Genomic DNA, 16010 nt, shown 5'->3' on the forward strand with positions numbered 1-16010 from the left:
CTACCTGCATTGGTAGGGTAAAGCATCCAATTTTGTACAGAGTGCCATTCAACATGGTATTATGCATTTTCGTACTACCCTACATTACCGATTTTGCAAAATTCATGCTAGAGTAATGAAAATACCAGATACAATATATAGAGATATTGAAGAAACTTTAAATATGCATATAGGAGGCTGTGGGGGTTACGCAAATGCGATATGCAATATGTACCATTGAAAAAAGATTTTTTTTCTTCACACAGACATCACCTTTCACTCTGACTTGTCAGAGTCTGATCAGACTGACTTTGCTATTTCACATAGATATCTTTAGTACAAAACTTTATTATCACATCTGAATTGTTTTGTGTACAACAGAATTGTACTGTGTACTAAAAGCTTGATACATTTCATGAAAATATGCTTCATAAGCATGTAATTATAGTCAATATTACTTTTCCAATACGAGGTCAATCCATTGGACTGACCATGTACGCATTAAATTAAAGTGGAGTCAAAAGAAAGGTTGAAAGAATGCCATAAAACATTGAAGTACTCTATCAAAAGATGCTTGGTACTGAAACATCAACATTATCATAATGTACTCACCTTGTATGGGTCTATTGCATCAACAAAGCAAAGAAATTCTTCCGAGATCTCAAGTCTGAATGTAAATAATCTAAATCCCGGCAAGGCCACCAACTTGATCTTCAGTGATGGAAAGCAATATAGGATCCTCAAGATTCAAAGCCACTTTTCTTCTACCCAAAATTACCTGACAGTGTCAGTCTACCAATGCTAAACTGGAGATCCCAATGACACACCTGACAACCATCACCCAACAACCTATGCTCCAACAGGTGTCAATTCTGAAGTGGCATTGTAAGCCCCAAGCCACTAAGTGGACATTAAACAAAATAGAAGAGAATCTGTTAATGAAGCACAAGAAAACACTATTCCACCAAGAAGAGAGGGTTCAGGGTGAGCTAAGCTAGTTTAGAACTGCAAGACCTTGGCAAATATCAAGTAAGTTATTTAGCAAACCACCAGCAGAAAGTCAACCATTTCCTTAAAAGACTCCAGTGATCATTTCGCTTGGGAGTGAATGTTGTACCCTGATGTTGTTTTCAAAAATAAGGATTTAAACCCACATTGCCGGATCTTGCAAGTGAACGGATCAAAACAGTTGTACGAAAAGAAGCTATAGTAACTGTGAACTAAAGAAGTAAAAACAGTCGTACAAAAAAGAAGCTATAGTTGTTATCTTTTTTATTTTATAATTTTTTTACATATGCTTTATCTTTCTGTGCAGAACATATACCTTTTCCTTTCTATATATATGATAACTCAAATTTATTGTTGGCTGATTTTAGGCATGAATTGTATAAGACATTACCCTTCTTACACCAAAAACCTTAAGAAATCACCTCTGTGTTCACACATGAATGTAGTGTAGAAAATGTTTTGTGTTGTTTGTAATTAAGCACAAAGCTACACAATGGGCTATCTGTACCCTGCCCACCACGGGTATCGAAACCCGGGTTTTAGCGTTCTAAGTCCGCAGACATACCGTTGTGCCACTGGGGGCCATAGAAAATGTACAGAACTTTCCCACTTCTTATAATAATAACATTATATGTTATCATATTCAAATTTTGTACACGGTTATATATATGAAACTTTACCCTTTATTTTTACCTGTGTGCAAGCGCCAGTTACCATAAGAACTTTATCCTTCATGTCATCTTCAAGTAAGCTGCACCTCTGTATATATATATGTATATATATAATTTACGTCTCTAAATAGGTGTATATTATTTTTTCTTAAAATGTAGTATTGAGATATTTACTTTGCATTGTATTTTTGTTTTTAACGGGTATTTTTTCATTTTTAACAAGTATTTTGTGTTTAACGGGTAGTTTTGTTTTTAACGGGTATTTTTGTTTTTAACAGGTATTTTTCTGTTTTTAATAGGTATTTTTTATTTTTTCTTTAATTTGATTTATGATGTGGTTTGCTTTGTATTTAATACCAAAGGATTTGTTTTGCTATTTTATGTTTCAAAATGTTTTGTCTTTATATTAAAAGGTATATTTTATTTTGTATTTTTGATTTTGAAAGAATATTCTCTTTCGTGATTTTGATTCAATTTGAATGTACTTCTTGTTCTTTACTGTATTCAATCTTTAATTAAAATTTATGTAAAGGCTTATTTTGTGCTTTTTTAATTCCATTTTGCAGTTAACACCAAATAGTTTATTTTGCATATTTATTATATTATATCTTGCTGCATCACTTTAATTTGCTTTCTTTGTTTGTACTTAATATTTGAGAATTGTATATTATATTTAATTTGCCTCTGTGTTCCAATATGATTCTAAGCCTCTAACTTGTAATCTGATGTTATATTTTCTGTTTCACTTCTCAGTATTACCGTGTAATAGTTTTGCAGCGACAAGAGTAAGTTATACTGCTTTATAAACTGAGACACAAGTCAGTTGTAAATTTTGAAATTTGGAACGTTGACAGGTAAAGTATATCATGCAGGAATACTGCGTGTCTTCTACCTCCTTATTTGATTTGAATTTTTACAAAATTTTCATACATACAGATGTACGTGTTTTAACATGGAAAATTGGTTATTGAAAAAGTTAAGTTCCTTTTGCCCTAACTACCTATTGTTCTAAGTCATTTACATATGATATCACATACATAGTCCGGTGAGAAAGATTTCTGTAGAGATGAACATAATGTGAATGTTTACAGTGATATTTTCCATTGGTGGAACAGGTCATACATTTAGGATATAATATCCCTTACTTGTTTTATGGAAATAACTAACAGAGACGCCTGAGAAGAACAACATTATAATGCTATGATTTCTCAGTCTGGAACAGCTCTTAACATATTTTACTCCATAATCCAACAGATTCTTATTCTTCCTTCAGTAAAGACACTGTTCTTCTTATACACTCATTAACTCTAATTGTGTTATTTTAATAAAGATTGTTTTACATTGTCAAACATTATATCCAGGTTCTTTAAATCTTCACATGCAGTCAAATTAATATAAATCAGATTTACCTCATGAAACATTTCACTCAAACCTCCTGTTATTCAGCAAGATTTTACCCAATTAATCTTAGGGGATATCAGTATGTCTGAGAAATCTTCAATGGGCTGAGAAAAGTACTGGATAAATTTAGGAAAGATAACCTTTAGAGGAATCCCAAGAAGTGTGAATAGCTCCATCAACAGGTAAGTTTCTTGGAACACATAGTTAGTGAAGAGGAGTCTACAGATCCAACAAAAATTGAATCTGTTGATAAATTGCTTTAGGTTGTGCTTTAATTATAATTTTTTTAAAATATTTATCTGACATACCAAACTAGTATTGCTGAACTGGTGATTGGATTGTGAATAGGCTTTCAACAAACTGCAAAAATAACTCATTTTTATATTGACATCCCACTTTTGAAGATCCATTCATACTACTTACAGATTGTAGTGATTTAGCAGTAGAAGCAGTATTATCACAAGTATAGCAGGAAAAGAACATGTAATTGTTTACTATAGCAAAGTAATTAATTCTGCAGAAACAAGATATTGTACAAATAAAAAAAAAATTAGCACATGTTGTTAGAGCCATGATTAATTTACATCACTGGCTATATAGACAATAGTTTACACTCTAGACAGATCCTTAAGCATTAAAGTGGCTGATGCATTTCCACAATCCAGAAGGCTATGTAATAAAATGGCTCCAGAAATTTTAGACGTACAACCTCAACATCGTGCTTTGCCCTGGATTGAATCAAAGAAGTGCTGATGTATTATTCTGAAAATCTTATATTAATAAAGAATGTAAACAATGTGAAAAGAAGGAGTCACAAGATAATTAACTAAATTAGCGTGCAACAGAGCAGAATTCAAGATGGAATATCCACAGATGATTATGAATAACTAATGAGGTCCCACACGCAACTGAAAGCCAATTATTCACTGGATCAAGAATGGTGCAGAATGAGCCTCACAGCAAACAACGTCTCAATTCAGTCCAAAGACAAAGAAGTGCTGTTTACAAGAAGACTTATTAGATCAAAAATGGGAAAATAGCAATGAACAGAAATGACGTTTTCAGTTAGTACAGTCACTGTAATCGCAAATCCTCCATCATCTACACAACTTTTCAACAGCTGAAAATCTGTAAAGAACTGATGTTAATTTTACGGACGGTACTATAAGTAAAAAGACCAATGACAGAAACAACATAGAAAAGTACAGCAGTACTGTGGTGGAATACCACTTGAGAGAGTTGCTGTCAACGTGCTTTGTCTTCTAACACAGTGCAACAGTGAGAATTAATGCATCTTGGTAGCGATGGATTATTTCACCAAATCGCTAGAAGCAGATACTGTTCTTAACCAGAAAGCAGTAACTGTGCCGAGAAAGCTTGTAAATAAATTTGTTTCAATGTTTGGTGTTGTTATGAAACTTCACTTAGATCAGAAATGGAACTTTGAGGAAATGTTTTAAATCCTTAGAATAAAAAAGACCAGAAAGGCATTCTTCACCCCTCTTATGATGGAGAGAGATACAACTGTACACTGTTATATCAACTAGCATAAGATAAGTTGAGATCAAAATGTTCCAATTCTACTCATTAGTTATTTAACAGCGATACATGAAGCTAAACACAACAAACCAACATTACTAATCTTTGAAAGAGAACCAGAAGTGTCATTTGACATTTTTTACTCTCACTCTGAAGACTATCCCTCAGTAGATTTTTAAACAACGTATCGAGTGAAACTGGAGAATGCCATTAATGTCATACATAGATTCACCCAAGAAAGAGAAACCAGTTAGTGATAAGATGGAAGGTTACTATGATGGGAACCCTGGTAAGACTGGATTCAAATGTAGTGATATGGTGTAAGGGTACAACCCATACCATAAGAGAGGACTATTTTTATAGTTAAGTACACGTTGGAAAGGATCCTATAATCTCGTTTATAGAATCCAGTAGTACAAGCAGCCAAAGCTCAAGGTCATCCACTATGATCTTCTTTGGAGTTATGCCAGTGAGGAACCAACCAACTTGTCAACTTCAAAGAAGACTTTGTTGAAAACCCCAAGGTTCCTATCGAAAACATCGTAGGGCTGTCTACATCTAGTGATAATAACACTTTCTTTCCCTGGCTTTGAATAGCAATATGCAGTATGGATATCTATATTTTATTATAACGTAGGATGACATTACACACCTAACTATTATATCATATGTAGTTTCATATGTAGCGATTTGCATTAAATAACATTAGGACTACGTACGAAAGTTCTTAATAAAAGCATCATTTCGATACTTGTATTAAATATATATATATAATTATATGTGGCTATTTGAGAAAGATATAAGGATTAAATACCGAATATTTATTGTTTACAGAGTCATGTTTGTTCTGCTACAAGGTGACTCCAGACTTGTGTTAAAACTCATCCTATTATTAACAAGGTGCCTAAATCAAGTGTTTCAGAACATGCCTTACATAATATGTGATAATCGTCCTTTCAAGTTTGTTTTAACCTTAAGGTCTTAAAGCCATGGACACAAGACTATTAAAATGATTGAACTAGTAAGAATGTTTTCAACGCCTCTCATTCTCCACTGCTAAACGCGTGAAATTCTTCAAATGAACATTACTTTACTGAGCCTTTAATTGAGATAAATCACGAGTGTCTGCTAGTCAGTGAACTGAGGCTACGAATTTATTGGGTCTACTAGGAGGATTTGATTATTGCTTCCTAAGGTGGTTTCTACAAACGTGTAATGTAAATAATCTGGTTAAAAATGGTTTTTAAATAGAAAAAAAATCATAAATATTTCTTTTGTACTTGTGGCTGAATATGTGCGTTTTGGAAGATGATATATTTTACTGATAAATGAAGGTTAGATCAGAAGTAAATGGCATAACAAAATCTTTACGTTCAGATGGGATATTTTTAAATGTAATTGTGTACGTAAAACTGGTGAAGGTCGTTAGTGTTAAGCCCAAAGCTACATCTGTGCTCTACCAACCGCAGGTATCGAAACCAGATTTTTGGTGTTACAAGCCCTCAGAATTTCACCCCAACTTTCAAATATACTTTGATGTTAAACCTCTTGCACATGTGTTTTATTTTTGTTTTGATTATTGAATAAAAATAAGTTATAAGGTGATTGTAGACTATGTTTCTGGTTAGCCACTAGTTCTGAAGGTTTGAAACAAACTAAATCTGTTTCTTTTTGTTGTTTTTCAATTATACAGTTATTTTTTTATACTCTGTACGTAGGGTATTTTGATATTCAGTTGTTTGTTTAAGAGTTTTTGCGCAAAGATACACAAAGGGCTATCTGGGCATAACCGTCCCTAATTTTGACCTGGTAGAATAGAGGGAAGGCAGCTAGTCAACTGTACCCACCGTCAATCCTTGGGATGTTCTTTTCTGACTGAAAAGTGAGATTTCACTGTCACTTTTATGTCGCACCCATAATCCCAAATTGCGGAACACATTTTTACGGCAATGGGATGCAAGCCCTAAATGCTTGGAATCACAGTCCGGGGACGGTAATTACTAGACCATGCCCAGCTCCTATTTGGATCTCAAATGTAAGTAACGATTAATGTATGTTGGCTATCTAAATAGTCCTCATTGTCACTGATTTTTGTTATTTTTTTAAAGTTATAGACATTTCATCTAAAAACGAAATTCTCAATCCTTGGATTTTCCAACATTTTCTGTTTCACTTTGTAATCTACATACCATTATTATTAAACGTTCCAATGACTTATTTTAATGGTTTCATCACGTTTGTGTAAAAGCACGAGTTCCTCTTATTTCTCCTTATACTGTGTTGAGTATATTAAAATAGTTTTGAATATGCAAGTCAGCAAGTAACATGACAACCACAGCCGATATAAAGGCACCGTAAAATTGAATGTATCAGAATTACATGGCATGGTGGTCAGGGCGTTCGCCTCGCAACTTGTAAATCGTGGGTTTGAATTCAATCACTGAATATTCTATCTCCTTCAGGCAGGGGAGTTATAATATTACGGTCAATCCCACTACTTGTTTAGAGTAATACAAGAGTAGATGGCATTTACTGGCTGTCAATCACTTCAAAATTAGGAACAAAAAGCTCTCGAATAATTTTGTCCGAAATTTCAACAAACAATAAAAAAAGCCAGAACTACACTTTAACATCATATGGTGTTTCATAGATAATGTGACGTCACCGAAAATTGGTCGTTTTGGGGAAGAGTATATATATAAAAATCCTTTCTGATGCAAAATGTTCATACACTCATATCATAAGGATGTGTTCAGGTCGCTGATTCAGAGTTTCAAAGACTGATATAGCCCTTCTTCTTAACAACATTAGAAAACAAAGAAATATGGATCAACTTGGGGCACCAGGGACATTCGGAAAGAGACGTGCAACAAACTGTATCCCCAGCTGTGGTAAGCAAACTGCGGCATATTGTAACCGGTGAGAATCCAGAACACAAAGGATGGTGGCAAGAGCCGTGCATTTGCAACAGTATGCAACAAAATCAAGAAAGACCTCCACCTGAAAACAATGGCACAAGTTAAGAAAACACAAGCTGCTTTCACAACATATCTGTTCAACCATTGCATATATAAAGCAGCTGGAGAATGGAACGTTTCTTTATGCTATATCATTGATATACCATTTAATCGCTGTAAGCACTGCTTATGGATTTCTGTGTGATTGGACTATTGAAATAGCATTGGGAAGCCGTCATCTTCGTACACTAGATGGCTTATGGAAAATATGTACGAAGGAGAGGCGTGCTTGGAACATGACAGCCTTATGACGGAGCTTTTTGCAATGGAAACATGCTGCAGGGCTATTGGCAAGATGCACTATCGTCATATACAATATGACCAAAGATGGCGACAAGAAGTTAACAACATAGTGAGGTTCTAAACTTTTATACCATATATGCTTATGGATTATTATAGGGTTTGTTTGTTTCAGAATTTTGTACAAAGTTACCCAAGGGCTATCTGCACTAAACCATTTTTTTTTCCGAGAAAGATTTTAAAAATGTCAAGCTAAATAAATCTGTCAGATTTACAAAGAAATAGTTGGGAAATGTCTAGCTGGATTCTCGGTGACAAAAAGACATTTAAATATATCTAATGAAGAAAAGTAAAGACATAACACCATAATATAATCTAAATTTAACGTTTTGTTATAAAACAAGATTAATTGTATAGTTGATGCTTCATGAGCATCTCGATACTTACATTGGATGACGTTACACAGGACGATTAAACTTATGTCTTATACTTATGCTTATACACCATGTTCTTGTGCTACCTTATGAAAATGTTATACATTAAGACATAACTACAGTTATTTTGTATCAAACTTTTTATACTGTACATGAATATTGTTGAGCACTAAGTTAAATCATGCAGCTAATGTTTATATACGTTCTTATACTGGTCCTTAGATAACGTTAATTAGCACAATTACTTTATTCTTAATGTATGTAGCTGTTGTGAGATGGGTTCTTGTGGATTGTTATTTTAAAAGATGACTGCAAAATCTAGTCTACTTAATGATAACGAAAGTGTTTTATTTCTTTCACTACAAGTTGTACAACTTGTATACGTTTCACATAGTTAACTTAATAAATAAATAACGTCTCAATAGAAATTTAGTTGCTACTTTTCTTGAATCTATAGTGTTTCCCTTGTCTTTTATTACTTCGTTGGAAGCACAAGCTAAAAATTTACAGCATTGAACTAACTGGCTGAATCAATCAAAATCTACTGTAACAGGTTTGTTTGGTTTGTTTTGAATTTCGCGCAAAGCTACACGAGGGCTATCTGCGCAAGCCGTCCATAATTTAGCAGTGTGAGACTAGAGGGAAGGCAGCTAATTATCACCACCTACTGCCAACTCTTGGGCTACTCTTTTTACCAACGAATAGTAGGATTGACCGTCACATTATAACGCCCCCACGGCTGAAAGGGCGAGCATGTTTGGTGGGACGTGGATTCGAACCCGCACCCCTCAGAGTGCGAGTCGAGCGCCCTACCCACCTGGTCATGCCAGGCCCTACTGTAACAGAGTCACAAATCAGCATCATGCTATTCTAGTCTAACTTACGTTTTATTCTAGCTCAATCACTTTGGAGATTTTCAAGAAAGTTTTAATCATTAAGCCACGCACTTCACGCGACGTGAAAACTCCCTTTGACGAAACAGTAATTGAAACGTTTATATTTTAAAAAACTGTCATAGCCGACAAAATAATCTTAGGCTAACCTAAAATAATATTATACGGGAAAACGTTTTCACACTAGGTGCTTTTAACACAGTTTCTTTACGATCTAAGATTACGTTGTATGGCAAAATTACTCCATTTTTAACGTGCATAAAGCAATATTACATTTGGCTCTTTCAACAAAATTTTGTTTTGTTTTAGATTAAAGATATCCGAAAGTATATCATAATGGCTGGTGCTTCTAAATCATCTTTAATTTGCTTTTGTTATAACAGTGTATCTTCTGGACCAGTTCAGATTTTTTAGGTTTATCCATTGATACTGGCCTACAAGAATACTGCACAAAGCAAGGTTACACGTACAATCAGTTATCGTAATAAAACATTATGCGTTTGACATAAATTCCATAAAGCTAATGAAGATAAGAGTTATGTATTTTATAAATATATATTATACATTGTTACACATTTTGTTTTATATTTAAGGCTACTCTCTTATGATGAATTTCATCCAACTTATTATGGGAGAATCTTTAAACCTATTACTTTTCATTTGATATATCCAAACTATTCGTAAATTTCGAAATAAATGCACTGATTATTGATCTTACTAGCCTTTACTATCATTAAACTGCTGACGTACTTTCATCGTATTCTATTACAACTGTCTTTGACAGAAGGATGAATTATTTGTCTTGTAAGTTTTGGTTTTCAAAGGACCCAGTAAAAGGAATTATATACTGACTGACCACTTCATTGGAACTCCTGCACATGTGCGACAAATACTCCAAATACTTGTATGTGGAAAAGGGCTAACCATGTGTTATGTCAGGTGATAGATTGAGACTTAAAAGTGCGACATTGTAGCTATGTTACACCTAGTCTACAAGACAAAGGGCAAGAGCAACGATCAGGAGGACTTAAAGAGGGGTGTGATAATTGCTGATTGTCTAGCAGGAATGTCTTTATTAAAAATCATTTCTGTGCCTGGCTGTTCAAAGTCAACTGTAATCAGTGTTTATTAAGTGTGCCAATCGGCATAGGAAATATCTTCTACTGGGGGAAACCTGTGGCAGTCAGCTGATTTTGACTGACTGAGGGAAAGCTAGTTAGACAGGCTTATTAAATGTGAGAGACAATAAACTATTCTGCCAGTCTATTAACCACACCATTCAAAGGACAGTCCAGGCAATGTCACATGGCAGTTGACCACCAGTAAAAGATGTTTTCAGAGGTGCTTAGTGTGCAAAATGCGAGAGGTGATCTTATTGTCAGACACCTATTTCAGTACTGTACTAGAAATATTCAAAATATGCTTTTAATGCATTAGAGCTAAGATTCTCAAAGTATCACATTATCCATAAACTGTAGGGATGATCGAAACGTGAAAAGATATACACGTGGTGTTTAGCAAAGAAGAAAGTGGCCCCGAAATATAGCCACCCGTGTCAAGCAAAGATAGGGAAATCTAGCAGTTATCAGTCAGGGATGTGATCCTGTCAGAGATCTATATAAGCATAAAATTAATTACATGATGTGTGGTTTCCAGGTAATAGATGGGATGATAAAGTTATGGCTCTTGTAAATATCACATACAGACTTATCTCTGAAAATAATCGTTAAAAAATGTAATTTGTATCGCAATCTTTGGTGTCTTAGAGCTTGTTCAACAGATATATTAAAAGTGAATAGCAATGTATTAATGCAGAGCTTCAATAGATAACTCATAAACCAGTTCATCATCAAACTACGTGTTTTCACTGAAATATTAAACTGAAAGCTGAAAGTTTATGCCTCGATGGCGGTTTATACATACACCCAAGCACCAGTTAACATAGTATGCAGGTACTTAAATAAAGCACGTGTAAATCAAGTTAATGTTTATTGTGGTGCAAAAATAAAATAAAATAAAAAAGGTAATTTGACACATAAGTTTTAAATGTTATGCTGGATTCCACATGTAATAAATAAAGTTAATCTTATACATGCAATCTTGAAAATCTTGTATTGAGTTTAAGTATTCCTTGTCTATGATATTTTAACAGCCTATGATTTAGGCAGTTACTTTGTTTTAAGCATAAAGTTTCACAAAAGGCAACTTACGCTTTGTTCATTACAGGGATCGAACTCAGAATTTGAACACTATAATCCCTGCATTTTACCAATTAGTCACTGGAGAGACTTTATTGGCTAGAATCAGTAAAGACATGATAATTATATTAGAATGATATCGTCATAAGCATCTTAATTTACTCTTGGTATTTACCAAGGGTCATTAAACATTAAACGAATGCGTGTGAAAAAAAAAAGTTTGGTTTGGTTGTTTGAGAGCAAAGCCACATTGGGCTATCCGCTGTGTCCACCGCGGCGAATCTAAGCCTTGATTTTAGCGTTGCAAGTCCGTAGACAAAAACAAAAGTTAGTCGTCTATGTTACAAACTTCAGTTGCAAGTTACAACGATTCATTAAATGTCATAACTGTAGGTGGACATGTTTTATTTAATACACGTTTACATTCAATTTGAAGAATCCCAACTGATAACAAGTCACGTAAAATAATTGTTAAAAAATAGTTTAAACAAGTAAGCAATAGGATGTCCGTTTTTAAAATAGCTTATTTGTAGATATCACTGCTTGTTCTTATAAAACTAATGGCTGAAGATGTTCATATCTAAAGGTTTCCTTATGCTACCCAGATCAGGTTCTTCATCACGTGTCTTAAACCTTTTACGTAGTGTGCATGTTTGTATTATTCTTAAATTACGAAAGAAAACACATCGCGATATTAATACGCGAATAAGAAAAAACAAATAAAAACCTGTGCTGTTTCGACGATATTTTATTGGTGAAACCAATGTTTTAGGTGACAGGTTCATCTCGTGGAAGTCCAGAGTCACACTGAAAATACAGAGAGAAGTCTCATTGTGTGGTCATCGATTTTCTCCCGAACAATAAGTCGGCTCTTTTCTTTGCGGTGTGCGTCACAAAAGCGATTTACGGTGAAAAATGACAGCGGATGATTATGGAAGCTTTGTAAACTTCTAGCAGTCCTATATTGCCTCGAGATAACGAGCAAACGAATGCCGTTAGTATTTTATGTCCGATCTCATCCTATCGTCAGTCCTTCTGTAAGAGACGAAACAGAGAGAGAGGGGGGGGGTAGCGTTGTTAGCTCTAAAAGTTCTTAAGGTATGGATTTCACGCTTCTGGCATATCATCAGCTTCCTGCCGGCTCGAGAGCTGGAAATATTTGTCTCTTGTGTTAATAACATCATCTGTTTCAGCTTCTCTATCTAAGAATGAAACAATATTTATTTGTCACATTCCATAAATAACCATACCCCCCTCCGACAGGAGAATATGTTTAACCAGTTTGTTTTCGCGTTTGTTCCATTTTATTGAAGTGTTTTAACTAAGTAACCGAAATCAAAATAAATTATGCACATTATATATTTTTAGATATCTACAAATATATATATAGCTATCATTCTAAATATCTCTGTGTGTATGGCCGTGTTCATCGTTCTCACAGAATACAAAGTGAATAGAAGGCTATACATCACTCTGTATTATAAGCCCGTCTCGTGGGCCATCTTCAAGTTGCAGTCCTTTGTTCCTCATCTACTGCTATGAGATGTTTCCTATCCATTTATTTAATCCTTTGTGTCTGTGAGCTGAAGTAGACCCCATATACTCCTGCTTTTGCAGTTATGACATTTCACGCTCTTTCTATCGTTTTTCTCTATTCACGGCAGGTCGGTCTAAATAGACGCGTGCTCTCGCGGCAACTGATAAGACGAAGAGAAAAGGCCGGAGCTCGTGCACCCGGTGTATAAGGGATCTAAAGCTATGGGCCTATTCCCGTGATGAATGAACTGGTGAGTTATTACTCCTCTGGTCTATTGTGGATTGTCATAAAAGGCTGCTGACGTCGTCTTTTTCTGCTGCAGCCAATAATCACGCAGTTAAAGGCCTTATGTACACAAAAGAGTTTGTGCATGTAATTTGGTAGAAAGTACTAGTGGGAAGTGGTGGTGAGAAGAACAGATAGCTTGTGGTACTGATTGGAAGAGGTTGTCACGTTAGGTCTGGAGGGAAAGAAAACTTACGGGTGCTTACTTTTCCTATCTAGCAGTCTAGAGGTAAGTAATGCTCTGTATTTGACATAAGGTAACCATTGGTTGGACATTTATTTATCAAACGTGGTTATGTTTAAATAATCCACCAATGACAAAACGCAACCGCAAAACGCGTCTTTCGAAATCAATACTTGGATCTTTTAGTTACTAATTTCACGCGAATTCTACTTTAACTTTCATGGATTGCTAAGCAACGTATTCCGACTATTATTTCGCAGTTAGTTACATCGTTGTGACTCTTATATTTAATGCTGAATTCTACTGATTGTATCAATCTAATGAAGCATAAGGTTTAATAAGATCTATAAATTATATAATCCATGGTAGTTATCATTACAAAACAGGCACGTGACTTGAAAACATTTTTTCGATAAAGGAATAAAATGTAGTGATGGCTAATATCAATCCTTCAAAAACAATGCAAACAGGATAGTTTTACTTCCTTTATTGAAAAGTTTTCTTTACTTGTTTGCTTGTATTTTTTTAATGCAGTGTTTCAATAGACATAGGAAGGTTGTATTTATAACCACGTTCTAAATACAATGAGGTTCCAGTTGTGATATTTATTGTTTATTTATTATTGGTCGGTAATTCCTCTTTCATCCTGTAGTTAAACTTTTTTAAACAAACACCAAATGTCTGTAAGAAAGCTAAATTCAAGGGGTAATGATAACATCGTTTATTATGTTTTTAAATTATTACTAGTTATTAATAACCCTTATAAAAGCGGATAGTATGACAACTAAATGTAATTGGTTGACACCTGTTTTAGTTTTTGAGTTATCATGTAATAAAAAAGGTTTGTTCGTAGGTAAGCACAAAGCTTCATAACAGGCTCTCTGTGCTCTGCCCACCACGGGTATCGAAACCCAGTTTCTAGCGTTGTAAGTCCGCAGACATACTGCTGTGCCACTGGTGGCAATAAAAAAAATGCAGAAGAAGAAAGAACAAGAAATTCAAACCTTTTGCTACGATACTTACAGACATTCCCAGAACTTCTGACTCAGTCATTACATAGATATTGTTAAAAAAGGAAACACAATAGTATTGTAAAGTTCTGATGACCTATTGATGAGATATTTAAAATACCATTTTGATGAACAATCCGAGCCATCCCGACATACAGCTTGCCTGATATACGATATACCGTAAAGATATAAGAAAATGTAACCCCAGTAACGACACACATACTTGTTCAGTTTCAGTGTGCGTGTCCATAAACCAACACACTCATTAGACGAGAATAGAAGTTAAAACAGCAACAGACCTTTAATACTTGAACGCTTTGGACTATACACATTCCATCTTCAGTCAATTATATTAAACAAGATAAAACATTAGATACAAACATTTCTAAAGATCCAACGTTTTACAAAGAGGAAAAGTAACAGAATGAAATCATTTTTTTTTAAATATGAGAATAGAGTGTAACAAATGCTACAATATTATGTTATTAACATTAATTAAATTGCTCAGGACAAACTTAACTGTAACGAAGCTGTGTTATTGTTTAGAGTTGGGAATTTATTTACAATAGATAATTAAAAGTGATCTGAATGGGATCACTTTGAAATTTTTAATCAAAAGTTGAAGGTTGCTGCCTTCCTATGTATGCTCAGTTGCAGAGCCTGGAGCATTTGGAGTTGTATATATGTGTTCGCAGTTAACTGGAGTATTGTTTTTCCAGTGTAAAAAGGATTACAGTTGCATAGTCCGAAAAATACTGCGAATACTAAGGAAAATAGAAAGGAATATACTCTTGGGTTTCTTTTTTTTTTACAAATTAGTCTTTTTTGTTGTATGAATTGGATTCATTTTACTAATCAAGTCTTGAAAAAACATTAATCAAACAAAGAATAATTTATCTTACCTGAACAAGCATAGTGTAAAATGACACTTATGATTTTAGCCTACGGTCAAAGAACGTATTTCAGTATGTTGCTATCGTCTTGGTCATCATGCGTGCTTGCTAATTCAATACATCGATAAGAATTTCGGCGCGAGACTTGTATACTGATTATCAGTATCGACTAATTCACAAGATCAATAATAATTTTAGGGTTAGGCTCTTATATCGGTCATCAGAAGTTTCTACTAATATATAAAATCACCATTTCAGCATGAGACACGTATATTAATCATCGTGTCTGATAATTCATTAGTCAGCATGCTATTTCATGACTAGATGTATATGTTAATAATTACACGCGTCTCATAATTCATTAGTCAACATGTATTTCATGACTAGATGTATATGTTAATAATTACACGCGTCTCATAATTCATTAGTCAACATGTATTTCATGACAGATGTATATGTTAATAATTACACGCGTCTCATAATTCATTAGTCAACATGTATTGCATCACGAGGTATATATGTTGATAATCACACGCATCTCATAATTCATTAGTCAGCATGTATTTCATGACTAGATGTATATGTTAATAATCACACGCATCTCATAATTCATTAGTCAACATGTATTACATCACGAGGTATATATGTTAATAATCACACGCGTCTCATAATTCATTAGTCAGCATGTATTTCATGACTAGATGTATATGTTAATAATCAC

General features: G+C 34.3%; 1 long non-coding RNA gene across 2 annotated transcripts in view; it reads left to right on the top strand.

The window, feature by feature from the left end:
- The window catches only part of LOC111085991, a 275417-nt gene that overhangs the window by 15058 nt on the left and 244349 nt on the right, over nucleotides 1–16010 (top strand). Inside the window, exon 1 of one of the 2 annotated variants that reach the window (XR_002610766.1) lies at nucleotides 13113–13431. The exons of the other annotated variant lie outside the window; for it this stretch is intronic. This is a non-coding gene — a long non-coding RNA (uncharacterized LOC111085991). Of the gene's footprint in view, nucleotides 1–13112; nucleotides 13432–16010 lie in introns of those variants that run through there. 2 annotated transcript variants of the gene reach the window in all.

The sequence above is a fragment of the Limulus polyphemus genome, unplaced genomic scaffold (genome assembly GCF_000517525.1).
Source record: "Limulus polyphemus unplaced genomic scaffold, Limulus_polyphemus-2.1.2 Scaffold769, whole genome shotgun sequence".
In the NCBI taxonomy this organism is placed as follows: Eukaryota; Metazoa; Arthropoda; class Merostomata; order Xiphosura; family Limulidae; genus Limulus; species Limulus polyphemus.